This window comes from Nicotiana tabacum, chromosome 22 (assembly GCF_000715075.1).
Source record: "Nicotiana tabacum cultivar K326 chromosome 22, ASM71507v2, whole genome shotgun sequence".
Taxonomy (NCBI): Eukaryota; Viridiplantae; Streptophyta; class Magnoliopsida; order Solanales; family Solanaceae; genus Nicotiana; species Nicotiana tabacum.
The window spans coordinates 156,948,823-156,964,581 of record NC_134101.1 but is presented as its reverse complement, the minus strand read 5'-3'; the positions used below and the strand labels follow the sequence as shown (position 1 = coordinate 156,964,581).

Genomic DNA, 15,759 nt, shown 5'->3' with positions numbered 1-15,759 from the left:
ACTAAGTATGAATTTAGTCTTAAACTGATTGTCATTCTAAAGCCCCAAAAAACCTGGGGACATGCTCTTACAAAAAACATAACCCCAAAATGGGACGAGGGGTAATACCACCACACATTCCACCTTTTCAAACTTCACAAATAAACCGGTGTCAGCTTTTTAGCGACTTAGCATACAACATCCTGAAATCTGGCTATAAAATTCCTTCCTAGTTGTCCTTCATAATTAGATCTTCCTTCATTTGGTTGTGTCAAATGAAATGGACACATATTGCCACTTGATGTAGCTCATGAAAGTTCTTGAAAACTAAGATCTCCTTGACTAAGATTTGGGAATCTAATTACTTTTGAACCAGCCATAAGTGTGGAAGTTATGTCAGCTTATGATCGAAGTTATAGCCAGTTGTCAGCCAAGTTTTAAGTTCTTAGGAGGTTCCAAGTGTTGCTAGCTGTCCAAGAGAGCTCAAAACATGATACTACTAAACAATCAGTGTTCCCCTCAGTATAGTGTGAACATGAAAAAATTGTACACTACACGACTTGAGTTTTAGTATGAAATTCCTCTCGTACTCATAACATCTAGGGGATATGCACGGAATTGGATTTCCATAATGATAAGTGCAGCATCATTTAGATCAGCTAACATTCAGTCAAGTATTATTGGGTGTTAAAATAGAGATAACCTTGTACATAATTGGCAATGTTACTCTAGAAGCAGGATGAGTCTGAATTGCAAGCTCGTGTATCTTACATCCTTATGCCAAAAAAGGAGTTGGATACCAGTCACATGGTCAATTAAACTGCAATTGTCATTTGTGTGTACTAACTTGTAGGTATTTATTAGAGATAGCCTTTCAGATATAATTGCATTAATGAGGCTTTCTCTGCTCTGAAGGGCATAACGGTTCACAAATATACTGCTTTTAAAAATTAACAATGCTTGACCATAAAGGTCTTTTGCGTTTGTGTCTTAGAAAAGACGCTAGGATGGTTATGATTTTGTGACTGTAAAGGCATAAAGATTATTGCAGTGGATGGTAAAAAGCATAGAGGTCTGAGCTAGGATGGGATTTGCAGCCACACTTTTCTTTTAAGAAGGTAAAAAGAAAGTGCAAATACCGGAATTTCGATGGATCTTACGTGTAACTTATGGCGTGTCAGTTATTTGGCAAAAACATAGTTGTTAGTCTCGTTTTATATTGTATCAAGGTATTATAAGATGAAGTGCAGAACGGAAAAAGAAATTGAAATGACATTGTTGTTAATAAACAACCATTCCTTATTGATAGCCCACCTAAAATATGGAATATACCGTTTTGGGAAAGATTAATGTGGTCAAGGTCAAGATATAATAGTATAAAAGTGGGAATGATGACAAACGAGCAAAAAAACAGCATTGAACTTAATTTGTTGGCCTTCTTATTATCAATATCAACATTGTCACATGATGAGCCACCATGATGTTACTCAAGAAAATCCACAATCACTCAAATAATGTACTTCATCCGTTCCAATTTATGTGAACTTGTTTGATTGTGCACGGAGTTTAAGAAAAAAATGAAGATCTTTGGAATTTGTGGTCCTAAACAAGTCCAAATGGGCCCCAGAATATTTGTGTGATTATAAAAGCTTCTCATTAAGGGTAGAGTTGTAAGTTTAAGCTAAATTGTTACCAAATTTAGAAAGGGTTCATTCTTTTTGGAACGGACCAAAAAGAAAATAGGTTCACATAAATTGAAACAGAGGGAGTATATAATAAGATAATGTCAGAATTGTAAGGTACATATGAGATTCACACATTTAATAGGTATTGCCGTAAGATTCATATCGATTGGTGCTTGTATTGGACTATGGTGTGGGATAATTATTGTGTATCATAAGATTCCAACAACTATGATTTTGCATTTTTAAGAATCTAAAGTCATTGGAAAAGCATAGAGGAGGGTCACATGTTATTCTATATTTTAGTATCAAGAGATATCTTTTCAAGAATATGAACATTGATTTGGCGCAAGAAGAAAGAGGTAAGGAATCTAATATTTTGTGAAACCAGACGTCTTCCCTGTTTTCATAGCTTATTTTGATCCTATTTAAGATTACTCAAATGTCTATCTGAACCTAAAGTAAAACTTGTGAAACTACATTATCCTAGATTCTGAAGAAGTGCCGTGGCTTCCCATATTTACAGAACGTTCACAAAATCACATACATGTTGAATGGTGCAGTATTGTATCTAAAGGATGACTTAAAAATTTAAACCTGGGAGCCTTATTTGAACATACATCCTAGATTAATCCTTCTTAAGTTGAACTATTTTGAGCTTCTGGTAATTTGCATCATCTAATTGTAATTGATAAGTGAGAAACATATATCATTTTTAATATGTATTAGACGCATGAGCTGGAACGGTTGACTTGTAGTTGATTGCTTCGTGTGGGAGGTCTTTGTGACTTTAGATGTATGAGCTGGGATTTGCAACTTGAGGCATTGGGACGCTCACTACTATTTCCTGGTCATTCTATAAGATCACCTGCCTTTTTTAAATCTGCTTAATCTTCTTTTTTCTGATTTTCTTTCAGATGACCTGAGAAATTATGGCTCCATCAGTTGCATCTGCTGAAAGCATGGGATCTTTAAGTAGTGATCTATTCTACGACATACTTAGGCGTCTTGATGGTGCAACTTTGGCTAGTGCTGCATGTGCCTGTGAAGCCTTCTCCTCGATTTCCAAGGAAGAGAAGCTATGGGAAAATGTATGTGTATTGGAAAAAAACTGAGTTTATATTAAAAGATGATGTGGCATGACACGTGGATTAGTTAATGGTCAAAGCGCAGCAATTGACTAAGAGGCACGGATGGAAACAGCCACGGGAAGAAGAATTTAAATAGGCACGAGACGACGTATAGATACGAGTCTCGTACCAATTTAAATCATTTACAGCCAACGGATAGAAGGCATTGAAAGCAAAGATCTGGTGACAGAAAGGAGTCCAAATTCATTATTAAATATTTGATACGTTACGAAATTGGTATTTAATAGGAATGATTGTATAACGACTTATTTAATATCATTTATTACTCATGATTATATCATTAAAGCTGAGGCTTCATTCCTTTACCTAGAATTATCTATAAAAGGAAGAAGTATCATCATTTGTAAGGACACAGAATACTATTGAGAATTTATTGAAATACACATCTATTTGCTTCTTTACCATCGTTCTCAAAAGTATTTTATTTTTGTCTCCTGATTATCAGTAACCCGAATTTCTTTTTAGCTTTGACCAAAGACTCAGATTTTTGGTTAAACAAATTGGTTCCGTTGCCGGGAATCTGATAATCTTTCCTTTTAAGCTATATCTTATCTATTGGCGTCACCATGTCAAACAACAACGTCGACAACAATAGTAATAACACATTGGGAAACCATGAGAATCAAATACATCAAAATCAAGATAACGTGGTTCCCTCTCCTCTAAATTCACCACGTCAATCTCGTGAAGGCACTCCTGTTACTGAATCCCGTGCTGATCAACAAGAGCAATCTGAACATTTTGAAGGAGTTACAACTGAAGCTTTGCAAAAGCTAATTGATGCACAGGTCGGCAAAGCTCTTCAGGCACTTGTTAGTCGATTGCCTGCTGCGCCACCTACACCAACTCCTAATAATAATACATTGGAGAACCCCCGTTCTGGTCTTGATAATTCTGAAAATGGAGCAACCCCCAGTGAACCACATGAAGGGGGACCAGGTAATTTAAATAATTCGTATTTGCAAAATTTAGTACTAACCTTGCAGAAACAGCTTAAGGAACAAAATGAGCGTATTGAACAAATCCCTGGAGTTCCACCTGTAATAAAAGGAGTAGACATGGACAAATACTCACAACAACCATGGAAGCCTAGTGCTGCTCCCCTTCCAATTCCGAAAAAGTTCAAAATGTCTGACATCCCGAAATATGATGGTACTACAGACCCACGTGACCACGTGACTGCATTTACAACCGGCGTAAAAGGCAACGACTTGACCAAACAAGAAATTGAATCAGTATTGGTCAAGAAATTTGGAGAAACACTCACCAAGGGTGCATTAACCTGGTATTCTCTTTTATCTGAAAATTCTATTAATTCTTTTGCTGAGCTTGCAGATTCTTTTATTAAAGCACATTCGGGAGCACAAAAGGTTGAGAAAAGGATGGAAGATATTTTCAAAATCAAACAAGGGGATTCGGAGTTGCTTAGAAACTTCGTTGATAGATTCCAGCGTGAAAGAATGACTCTACCTCGTGTGCCTGACAATTGGGCTTCTATAGCTTTTGCAAGTAATTTAAATGACAAAAGTTCTGAAGCCACAAGACGACTCAAAGAAAGTCTTCGAGAATTTCCTGCAACCACATGGAATGATATTTACAACAAGTATAGCACGAAGCTGTGAATCGAAGAAGATACCGTACCTAAGCTCCATCATGAAGAAAGAGGCGGTACCCGAAGGTCAGAAACCGAAAAAAGATTAGGTAAAAACAGGTACGATCCATATATGGGACCCACAGGAAAGGACCCACGGTCGAAACAAGATAGCCAGCAATATGATCAAAAATCAAGGAACCGGGATTCTGGCTCTTCTTCAAAGTTCAGGAATGATCGGAATAGACAAGAATCACGAGATGATGACAGGAGTTTAAAGGCACGATTCAGTGGATATAATTTTAATGTCTCTACCTCCGAGCTCGTAGCTGTTTTAAGAAGCATGGGAGATAAGGTACGGTGGCCAAAAGAGATGCGGTCAAATCCAAGTAGACGCAATCCGGATCATTGGTGCGAATTTCACAACGATCACGGGCACAAAACTTCAGAATGCAGATTCCTGCAGAGTGAAGTGGATCATTTATTGAAGCAAAGGTACCTCACTGAGTTATTTAGTGAGAAAGGAAAACAAGCTTATATGAAAAACAGATAAGAGCCACCACAACCTCCTTCACCCAAGAGGACAGTGAATGTCATAAGCGGGGGATAGGACACTCACGGCGTAACCTACACAGCCTCCAACAAGGTTTCTAAGGTAACAATTACACACGGGAAACGGGTGCGGCAGGTCCTTGAAAATGAAAGTATTTCGTTCGATGACGCAGATATCGAAGAAGTGACAACTCCACATAATGACGCACTGGTAATATCTTTACTTGTACATGATACTAATGTAAAACGAGTTTTGATTGATCTAGTGAGTTCTATAAATATTATATTACTAAGGGTACTACGAGAAATACAAGCTGAAGACAAAATGATACCCAAGGCGCATACCTTGTCAGGCTTTGACAATTCAAGTGTAGTAACAAAAGGTGAGGTATTTCTAACAACTTTTGCTATGGGTGTTGTGAAGGAAACTAAATTTCAGGTAGTTGATATGGAAATGGCCTACAATATGATCATGGGGAGACCATGGATACACGATATGGACGCTGTCCCATCAACTCTACATCAGGTTATTAAATTCCCATCACCATGGGGAATTTGCCAAATTCGTGGGGATCAGCAGATGGCTAAAAGTGTCAACGCTGTAACAAGTACGAGCGTTGAGAATAAAGAAAAGTAGCAATTACAAGAAATAGTTTAAGGTAAAAAAGATCAAACTTCAACTGAACAGGAAAAGACGGATTTGGACTCAAGACCTGACACAATTCAAGAACCTGAAGAAAATGAAAGCATCAAAACGACAATTGAAGAATTTGAGTCAGTGATGTTATTTGATCAATGGCCTGAACGGAAGGTTTATGTCGGGGCCAATTTAAGCACGAACATGCGAGGTATGATAATCGAATTTTTAAAAGCTAACTTAGACTGCTTTGCTTGGTCCCACGCTGACATGACAGAGATTCCACCAAATGTGGTGACTCAGAAACTCAATGAGGACCCTTCTTTCACACCAATAAAGCAAAAGAAACGGAAACAAGGTGCTTTCAAGAACCAGGTGATTCAGGAGGAAGTCCAAAAATTATTAAAAAGCAGATCAATCCGTGAGGTAAAATATCCTACTTGGTTAGCTAATACGGTAGTCGTACCCAAGAAAAATGGTAAGTGGCGTGTTTGTGTAGATTATACCGATTTAAATAAAGCCTGTCCAAAAGATTCCTTTCCCTTACCGCATATAGACCAACCAATTGATGCAACCGCAGGTCATGAACTTTTAAATTTTTTAGATGCATACTCAGGATATAATCAAATTAAAATGGATCCCGGTGATGAAGAAAAAACTTCTTTCATCACAGACAGGGGGACTTACTGTTATAAAGTAATGCCCTTTGGCCTCAAAAATGCTGGGGCAACCTATCAAAGGTTGGTCACCAAAATGTTCCAAGAACATTTAGGGAAAACAATGGAGGTATATATAGACGATATGCTCGTCAAAACCCAGCAATCTCACGACCATATTTCTCATCTATCTGTTACTTTTGAAATTTTGCGAAAATTTAATATGAAACTCAACCCAGAAAAATGTGCATTTGGTGTTGCATCAGGTAAGTTTTTGGATTTTCTTGTTTCTAATCGTGGTATTGAAGTGAATCCTTCTCAGATCAAAGAAATAGAAGAAATCCCGGATATACTTACTAATAAAAAGGAAGTACAAAGATTAACGGGAAGAATTGCAGCTTTGGGGAGATTTATTTCCAAATCCTCGGAAAGGTGTTTTAAGTTTTTCTCTGCACTTAAAAAGCAAGATCATTTTGAATGGAATGAAGATTGTCAACAAGCCCTTAGAAATTTGAAAGCTTATTTGTCAAAACCACCGTTGTTGACAAAACCGAAGGTGGGGGAAAAACTTCTCATTTATCTGGCCGTATCTGAAGTCGCAGTAAGTGCTGTTTTAGTCCGCGAGGACCAAGGTAAACAATCTCCTATTTATTATGTAAGTAAGTCCTTATTGGAAGCTGAGACACGATACCCACAGCTAGAAAAATTAGCATTAGCTTTGATCATGGCATCTAGAAAGTTAAGACCTTATTTTCAATGTCATCCCATTATAGTAGTTACTGCTTTTCCACTTCAAAATATTTTGCATAAACACGAACTTTCAGGAAGATTAGCAAAATGGGCTATAGAACTAAGTGAGTATGAAGTTATTTATCAACCCAGGACCACTATAAAGTCTCAAGTACTAGCTGATTTCGTGGCTGATTTTAGCCAGGGGATGCATTTAGAAGCAGAAAAAGAATTATTAGTTTTTAATGGTGCGAACCCGGGGACTTGGGTTTTATACACTAACGGTTCATCTAATGTAAAAGGGGCAGGCTTAGGAATAGTCCTCGTACCACCTGCGGGTGAGACCATTAGACAGGCTAAAAAATGTCATTCTATAACTAACAATGAAGCAGAGTATGAGGCTGTAATTGCAGGTTTAGAATTGGCATGAGAACTCGGCATAACACAAATTATAATCAAGAGTGATTCTCAACTCGTGGTTAATCAGATGCTGGGGACTTATACAGCCACAGAGTCACGAATGCAAGAATACCTCGCAAAGGTACGGGAGTTAATAAAGCAATTCCAAACTTGGAAAGTAGTGCAGATCCCAAGAGATGAGAATGTAGAGGCAGATGCTTTAGCAAACCTTGCATCCGCAGCAGACGTGGCAAACAATACAGATGCTTCAGTCATACATCTATTTCATTCCGTTCTTGAACCTGATAAAAACGAGGTAAATTTTAATCATCTAATATGGGATTGGAGAAATGAAATTGTTGCCTTTTTACAGCACGAAACCGTGCCTAATGACAAAGGAAAGGCTTACGCGCTTCGCAAAAAAGCTGCACGATATTGTTTATATCAAGGTAATCTTTATCGAAAGATGTTCGGCGGACCACTAGCAAGGTGTCTCGGTCCCTCTCAAACCGAATATGTCATGAGAGAAGTACATGAAGGACATTGTGGGAATCACGCAGGAGGACGGTCACTGGTAAGAACGTTAATTCGCACAGGATATTATTGGCCTAAGATGGAAGAAGAGGTAACCAGTTTCGTGTCCAAATGTGATAAATGTCAAAGGTACGACAATAATATGCACAGACCAGCTGAGTTACTACATCATGTTTTAGCCCCTTGGCCCTTTATGAAATGGGGAATGAATATCGTAGGTCCACTTCCACAAGCAAAAGGTCAGGTAAAATTTCTACTTGTACTTACAGATTATTTCACTAAATGGGTAGAAGCAGGGGCATTTAAACAGGTACGAGAAAAAGAAGTTATAAACTTCATATGGCGAAATATAATATGCCGCTTTGGAGTACCAAAGGAGATCGTGTGTGACAATGGACCACAATTCATTGGAGCACAAGTTACAGAATTTCTTCGAAGTTGGCAGATCAAAAGAATAACGTCTACGCCATATCATCCAGTGGGGAATGGACAAGCAGAATCAACTAACAAAGTTATTATCAATAACTTGAAAAAGAGGTTACAAGATTCAAAAGGTAATTGGCTTGAGGTGTTACCTGGAGTACTATGGGCTTATCGTACAACGACCAAAACAGGCACTGGAGAAATACCATTTTCGATGGTTTATGGTACGGAAGCCTTAATTCCAGTTGAAATAGGTGAGCCAAGCACACGATACGATCAGGCAACAGAGGAATCTAATAATGAAGAGATGCGGGTTATCCTAGATTTACTTGAAGGAAGAAGAGAAGCTGCTTTGATAAGGATGGCAGCACAAAAGCAAGTAATAGAACGATATTACAATAGGAAAGCACGCCTCAGATTTTTCAAAATTGGGGACTTCGTGCTTAAAAAGGTGTTCCAATCTGCAAAAGCTGCTAACTCAGGAAAGCTAAGTCCAACATGGGAAGGACCATACAAAGTCCGTGGCATTGCGGGAAAAGGAGCATACCAGTTGGAAACACTGGATGGTAAAGTTTTACCCTCACATTGGAATGCTGTCCACTTAAAAAGATATTACTTTTAAGAATGTACCTACGGTCAGGTATCATCATGTTAAAATTTCTCTCTTGGTTTATTAATATTTTACTAACGATTTTAGATGCTAGGCAAAATATCCTAACTCGTGCCAAATGATGAGTCACAACCTGCAAGGCAAAATGGAGTATTCTTAAATTCCTAGCCCAGGGTTACAATTAATCTGATGGAAATACACACGAGTTAGGCAGTCTTCATTTATAATCGCACCGTCGAGTCCCGTATATCTTTTTGTTTCAGGAAAAGGGCCAAAGTAAAAGAAATAAACAAGTGTTCGAGGCTTCATACTTCACCGCTCAAACACTTGGGGGACTACATATTATACACAAATATGTGTAGAGAAACAGATACGAGTATCGAACAAAAATCGGCCACAAAGAAGCAAGTGTTGAGAAAAAGTTACGAAGTCTTCAGCATTCATGAGAACAACAGAGTCACCTCTCAAACCCTTCTTAACATATAAAGATAGGGTCATGACTATGTACTGAAACAGGTTATGAAGAAAAACCTTGTTTATTTTATGTTATTTACAAATCTGTTACAAGAAAAACAGTTACGAGAAAGTTGTAGATGTATTGTAATACATGTAACAGTCAAACACTTGTTAAAAGTTTATGAATAAAAACTTGCCAAAGTTGTTTCATACAAAACGTGTGTTTTCCTATTACTTTCATCGTATTATAACACCATTATGAAGTTGAGACGTCTTCTTCATTAAGTGTCGATAAAATAAAAGGGCCCTCTTTTATAAGCCTCATGTTAATAAGTCATGAGAAGAATCATAAAGCATTTTCAAAGGATAAAAATGCTAAACTATTCTATAAGTCCTAAATAAGTAAGGAAAAGGCAAGAATAGAACACATTGAAGTACTAACAAAACTTCTTAATATAATTAAAAAGACTAAGTAGAAACTTAGTCAATAAAAATTTATACAAGTGCCCCATTATGATAACTGGGGACTTTCACCAAAAAATACCTTAAAAACTAAGGGATAAAACCATCATCCAATTGAAGAGGTTAGCACATCAGAAGTTGCAATATTTATTTCACTTTCAGCCACAGGCACGATGGCAACTTCTGAAGAAGCAGCAACAGGAACGATTTCAGCAGAGCTTGAAATGTTAGGATCAATGAGGGAAACAAGAGTCACGGAAGCTTCAACTTCCACAGACTGGGTCATAGAAGTTTCACCCTCTGAAGCTGGAATTGCAACATTTTCAGCTGAAGCAGGAATTGTAATCCCAATTGTTGCAGTATTCACTTCTTCATTTAAAAGTTTTTCTGTTCCAGGAACTTCAAGTGAAGGAGAAGGAGTATCAGTAGACTGTTGGCTTTTCTCGATGGTATCTATGACTTTGGCCAGTTCAGACTGCAAGTCAAAACCTTCTTGAGCAGCTTCCGTCAAAGAATCACGACGAGATTTCAGGAAAGCCCAACTCACTTCTATGTTAAAATTTTCCTCTAGAAGTCCATATTCCTTTTCCCACATAGCAAGATCATTTTTTAAGATTTGATATTCAGCTAAATGGGAATCAAGGGAAGCTTCAAGAGAAGCATAAGAACTCTTCAAGGCATGAATCTCGTCAGAAGAAGTCTGTAAGTCAGCCTGAGCTTGAGTCAAACTTTGCACTAACTCTCCTGCATATTCTTCCTTCCTAGCCAAAAGTGCCTTCAGCTCTCTAACTTCTTCACTAGCCCTGGATAATTGTTCTGACAAAGAGCATTCCAAAAGCTCTTTATCTCTTTTCAATTGGCTTGAAGAGGCTTTGACAGTTGCCAGTTCAGAAGTTAAACCACGGTTTTGCTGCTCCAGGAGATTTTTATCTTCTTGCAACTCCTCTATGGTCCCTTGAGCATTCTCGAACTGCTCCTTCCAATTGGTTGCTTCAAGCTGGGCTCCCCTAGCTATTTCCTCGGCCTCGTGGACAGTCTTTTCAGACTCACAAGCTTTTCTTTCCAGTAGGGAAATTCTTCCCATTAATTCCGTGCCAATAAGGTTATCCTACAGAGGTAAGTCATGGAAATGAGAGATTGAAGATAATTAAAAAAAAACTTGTTGGTAAAAATACCTTCAAAGTAGAATGAACTACGTCATTCATCAGAGTTAAGCAACTATGGCTCTCCATCTTCTTCTTCTCAATATCTCCAATTAGAGGTTCGAGCCAAACATTGGCTCTGCCGGTCTTCCTCAAGAGGCTATGATTGGCAGGAACCTCCAAAGTAACACTTCTCATAGTCATACTTCCACTGCTAGAACCTGTCTCTGTATGATGAACATAGGGAAGAGGAGCAGTGGAAGGAATGGAAGGAAAAGATGTAGAAACCAACACCGGATCGGAAGCAGGTGTGGTAGAAACAGCCAAGGGAACGGATATAGGAGCGGTAGAAACTGGCAAAAGAACGGAAGTCATCAAAACTGGTAAAGAAATACTTACGGCTGGCAGAGGAATGGAGGAAATAGGAACAAATGAGGAAAAAGGAGCTTCATCAAAAACAGGGCCGAGCTCGCCACTCCCGAAACCACTGTCAAAAAGATGCTGAATTGACTCATTATTATCTCTTGGTTCGGCGTCCTCATCAGATTGAATCAAAACAGGCTCGGTGGCGGAGGTACGAGCAGGAGTGTTTTCAATTTCATCATCAATGATTATTCGTCTCCTGACCCTTGGCCTGGTAATTAGGGAGGTACCCCCCTCTTCTTCTTCAGAACTTTCCTTTGTAGCTTTCCTTTTAGGCAGCAAGGCTCGAGCCTTATCCAAATCAAGAGCAGCATTCGCAGACATGCGAATGGCCATAGCTACTTCAGCCGTCATTCCTCTAATGCCAAATCCTGATTAAAGGATGGATATACATGATTAAAGTTGAGGAAAAAGTGCTTAACATGTAAAAAAATTATTCATATAAAAGGGGGGATACCATGTGTTTTGACTTTCCAGCCATGTAAGGAAGAAATTGATTTCCAAGTTCTCTGCTCCCTAGAAGCAATCTTCAAAAGTGAGTCTACCCAACCACGAAAGTTGGGAATAGATTCCACATCTCCCATGGTTGCTACAAAAAACCAAGAAGGGACGAGGTTAAAAACAACTTTCTTTTGAAATTCTCAAAAGTAGGTACGGTAAATAAAAGGAAACCTACGTTCAAAATTCCACTTCTCAGGGAAGGGAATATTTGTTTCGCCAATCAAGTCCACTGTACGGACAACAACGTAACGGATATACCATCCACGATCTTTGTCATCCTCAGGATTTACCAAAACTTTTTTGCTCCTTGCAGTTAAGGTAAAAACCCCATGGCGTATTAAGTTAGGATGATATAGATGAATGAGGTGAGAAAAGGTGAAATTGACATTGGCCTTGGAGGATAAATATCTCAAACAAGCCACTGTTCTCCACACCAATGGACCGATTTGGGCCAAACAAATTGTAAAGAAACGATAAAAATCGAGAATAACTGGGTCAATCGGAGGATTAAAACCTAAAGTGAAGGGGTAAGTGTAAACAGAAGAATACCCACTTCTAAAAGAGGAAATTCTTTGATTTGGGGAAGGAATTGACATTCGGAGACTATCCTTCCAGTTACAATCTCTTCTTATGGTGGGGATTGTAAGCTCGGTTACTATTGTTGGGTAAGTATCGGCTCTTTCTAAATTTTTAATTTGTTTTTGAAGAGACGTTTTGTCACTTTCAAAAGACAAATCGCCGGGAACTATATCATCAACTGAGGGTTCTTGAGAAGGATCAAGAATTTCCCTACTTTTAGGAAGAAGGGGCTTTTGGGATAGAACTCCTTGAAGAAGAACTAGAGGAGCCGCCTCGCGTAGATTCTAACCCTGTTCGAAGCCTACCTCCTCCGCCTCTTCTGTGTCTAACAGGGGCGTTGGGGAATTGATCTAGAATTGGAACTTTTTTACGGTTAGGGTTTGAAGAAGACATTGTTAAGAAGGAAGTATGTGCTGAAGATTTGTGAAGAAGACAAAGGAAGACAAAGTTATGTGTAAAATGGGAACCGTCAACTTTTTAAGTGTAATGATGAAAAGCCTATAATAAAGGCAGCTATCACTTCGTAAATAGTGAGAATGAAGAAGTCTCGAAAAAGGGTATGAATAGCGGAATCAATTAGAAAATGACACATGGGCAGAACATTAAATGGAAAAGACTGCTGAGACGTTAGTACTGTCATGAGCATTAATTGTGGCAAAAATTCCTTTTACATGAAGATCCACTTCCCAATTATTTAATTGATAAAAAAATGGAAAGTGGGGGGACTATCTGTATTGGAAAAAAACTGAGTTTATATTAAAAGATGATGTGACATGACACGTGGATTAGTTAAATGGTCAAAGCGCAACAATTGACTAAGAGGCACGGATGGAAACAGCCACGGGAAGAAGAATTTAAATAGGCACGAGACGACGTATAGATACGAGTCTCGTACCAATTTAAATCATTTACAGCCAACGGATAGAAGGCATTGAAAGCAAAGATCTGGTGACAGAAAGGAGTCCAAATTCATTATTAAATACTTGATACGTTACGAAATTGGTATTTAATAGGAATGATTGTATAACGGCTTATTTAATATCATTTATTACTCATGATTATATCATTAAAGCTGAGGCTTCATTCCTTTACCTAGAATTATCTATAAAAGGAAGAAGTATCATCATTTGTAAGGACACGGAATACTATTGAGAATTTATTGAAATACACATCTATTTGCTTCTTTACCATCGTTCTCAAAAGTATTTTATTTTTGTCTCCTGATTATCAGTAACCCGAATTTCTTTTTAGCTTTGACCAAAGACTCAGATTTTTGGTTAAACAGTATGCTCTTCTATGTGGCCTTCAACCAACAGGGATGACGTCAAAAGTTTAATATCTTCTATTGGTGGATTTAAAAAATTCTATGCTGATTGCTTCCCCCTTATTGTGAACAAAGAAGTGCCTGAATTTCGATGGAATGAGTATCTCGAGTATCCTGAAGAACTGACTGAAGCTGAATACTATGGTGACATGGACGAATTCGAAATTGTTGCTCCAGCAGATTGTCTCTATCGTGGATTTACGACACAAAGATAAAACAATATGCTCAAAAGTCCTTTGGGGCATTCCTAATGCAAACGGTTCCCCCTGTTGGTTTTACAGCTGTCCATTTCGAATCGATCTTTTCACGTACTCCACTAGAGATGACGAACATGTGGGGGAAGTCACTCTATCAGTTTCAGACGGATTGCCTCCAATTACATGTATGGAGAAAGAGAGGAAAGATGGTAAGATCTGGCAAGAGCTCCATGACGGAATACAGCTCAGTTGGATTATTGTGAATACAAAAATAAAACAGGCTGCTAATCTCTCAAGCTGGAGTTCCCTTGGAGGGCAAAAACATTGGCCAACAGATAAGGATTTTGTGCTTCGTTTCGGTTCAGTTCTTCCTGCTAAGGACATTCTTCCTTGTCAAGCTGTGGAGTGTATCCTCCTCATGAAATTCAGAGTGATCTATACAGAAGAGGGAGGTGTCGCGACTACTCTCAAACTGACAGAAGTAAGCATGCAATTGGGAGATATGGAAGGTGCTCATGTAAATGGTAGAAACAGTTTGCTTGTTCTCAAGGAAGCATTGAGCTGCAATCGGAGCAAGAATTATAACGAAGTGCTCGAATCATGTCAACTGTACTCAAAGGTGCAAAATGAGCTAAGGGAGGAAAAGATGAGAAATGAAAGCAGGTTAGATAGGCTTTATATATTAGGAGGTATTATGACCTGCATCACGGTTTGTTTCTATTTGTGGTGACATGAGTGTTTATGTTTTTTTTTTATTCAATGTTATGTGTAAATTTTTGGTCATCTTGACAGCTCTCTCCTCTCTGGTGTTTGATGTAAATGCAATTTTAAATGCAATCTTGTGTATGTGTCGTGCTAATCTTCTGTGTATTGTTCCAATTTAGTATATTGGACGTTACCGAAGGGACTAATTGTCACAGTTTATGTTGGCATGAAACTAGCAGGCGAGCTGACGAATCTTTTAGGTGATGATCTTTAAACTTGTAGCCTCGTGCATTGAAGACTACCTTGGCTATATCTTGGCGCATATTTTGATCAGTAGCTTCGCTTTAAGGGATAGCTTCCTTATGTAACAATCAACTGGAATACAGTTCTGATAACTTATGTTAGAATCAGAGGGCAAAAGCCATATCGTTTTGTAAGTTCCTAAAAGGAAAAAAAAGTCCGGTGCACAAAGTATTCTACATTACTCTAGCATCCAGGGAACGGCTACAGGCGCGAAGGCACACTTGGGTTAGGGTGGTCAACTGACCACCCTTTGTCGGAAAATTACACTGTTTATATAGGTAAAATATTAGATTTTAGAGGTACATAACATGTATTGAACACCCTTTGTCGGATTATTTTTTTACTTATTTTAAGTATGAACACCCTTGAGAAAATTTCTGGCTTTGCCACTGAACGACTGCACCCCAAGGGATGTGAGGTAGATAATCTACGCTGAGGTTTGGAGTTTATGGTCACACTAGTTGTAGCACTTGTGTTTGTTTTATCCAAGTTCAACACTCAGGAGCTATGGATATCGGCCTTGTGGTGGTAATCTTTTTTAGTTTTCCTAAAAATTCATTGATGTTATAAATATATTATATTATGGATGTTCATTTAGTACTCCGTTGTAAATAATCTTTCTGAAGCTTATCCATATGGGACTCCACCATAAATATGTTTATCTATTTAGTACTCTATTGGAAATAAGCTTCTTGAAGAAGCTTATCACTTCGGTACCCGGTTA

General features: G+C 38.3%; 1 pseudogene; it reads left to right on the top strand.

The window, feature by feature from the left end:
- The first annotated feature begins 2,589 nt into the window (after positions 1-2,589).
- On the top strand, positions 2,590-14,757 carry LOC107819765 (putative F-box protein At2g36090; annotated as a pseudogene).
- The last annotated feature ends 1,002 nt before the right edge of the window (positions 14,758-15,759 follow it).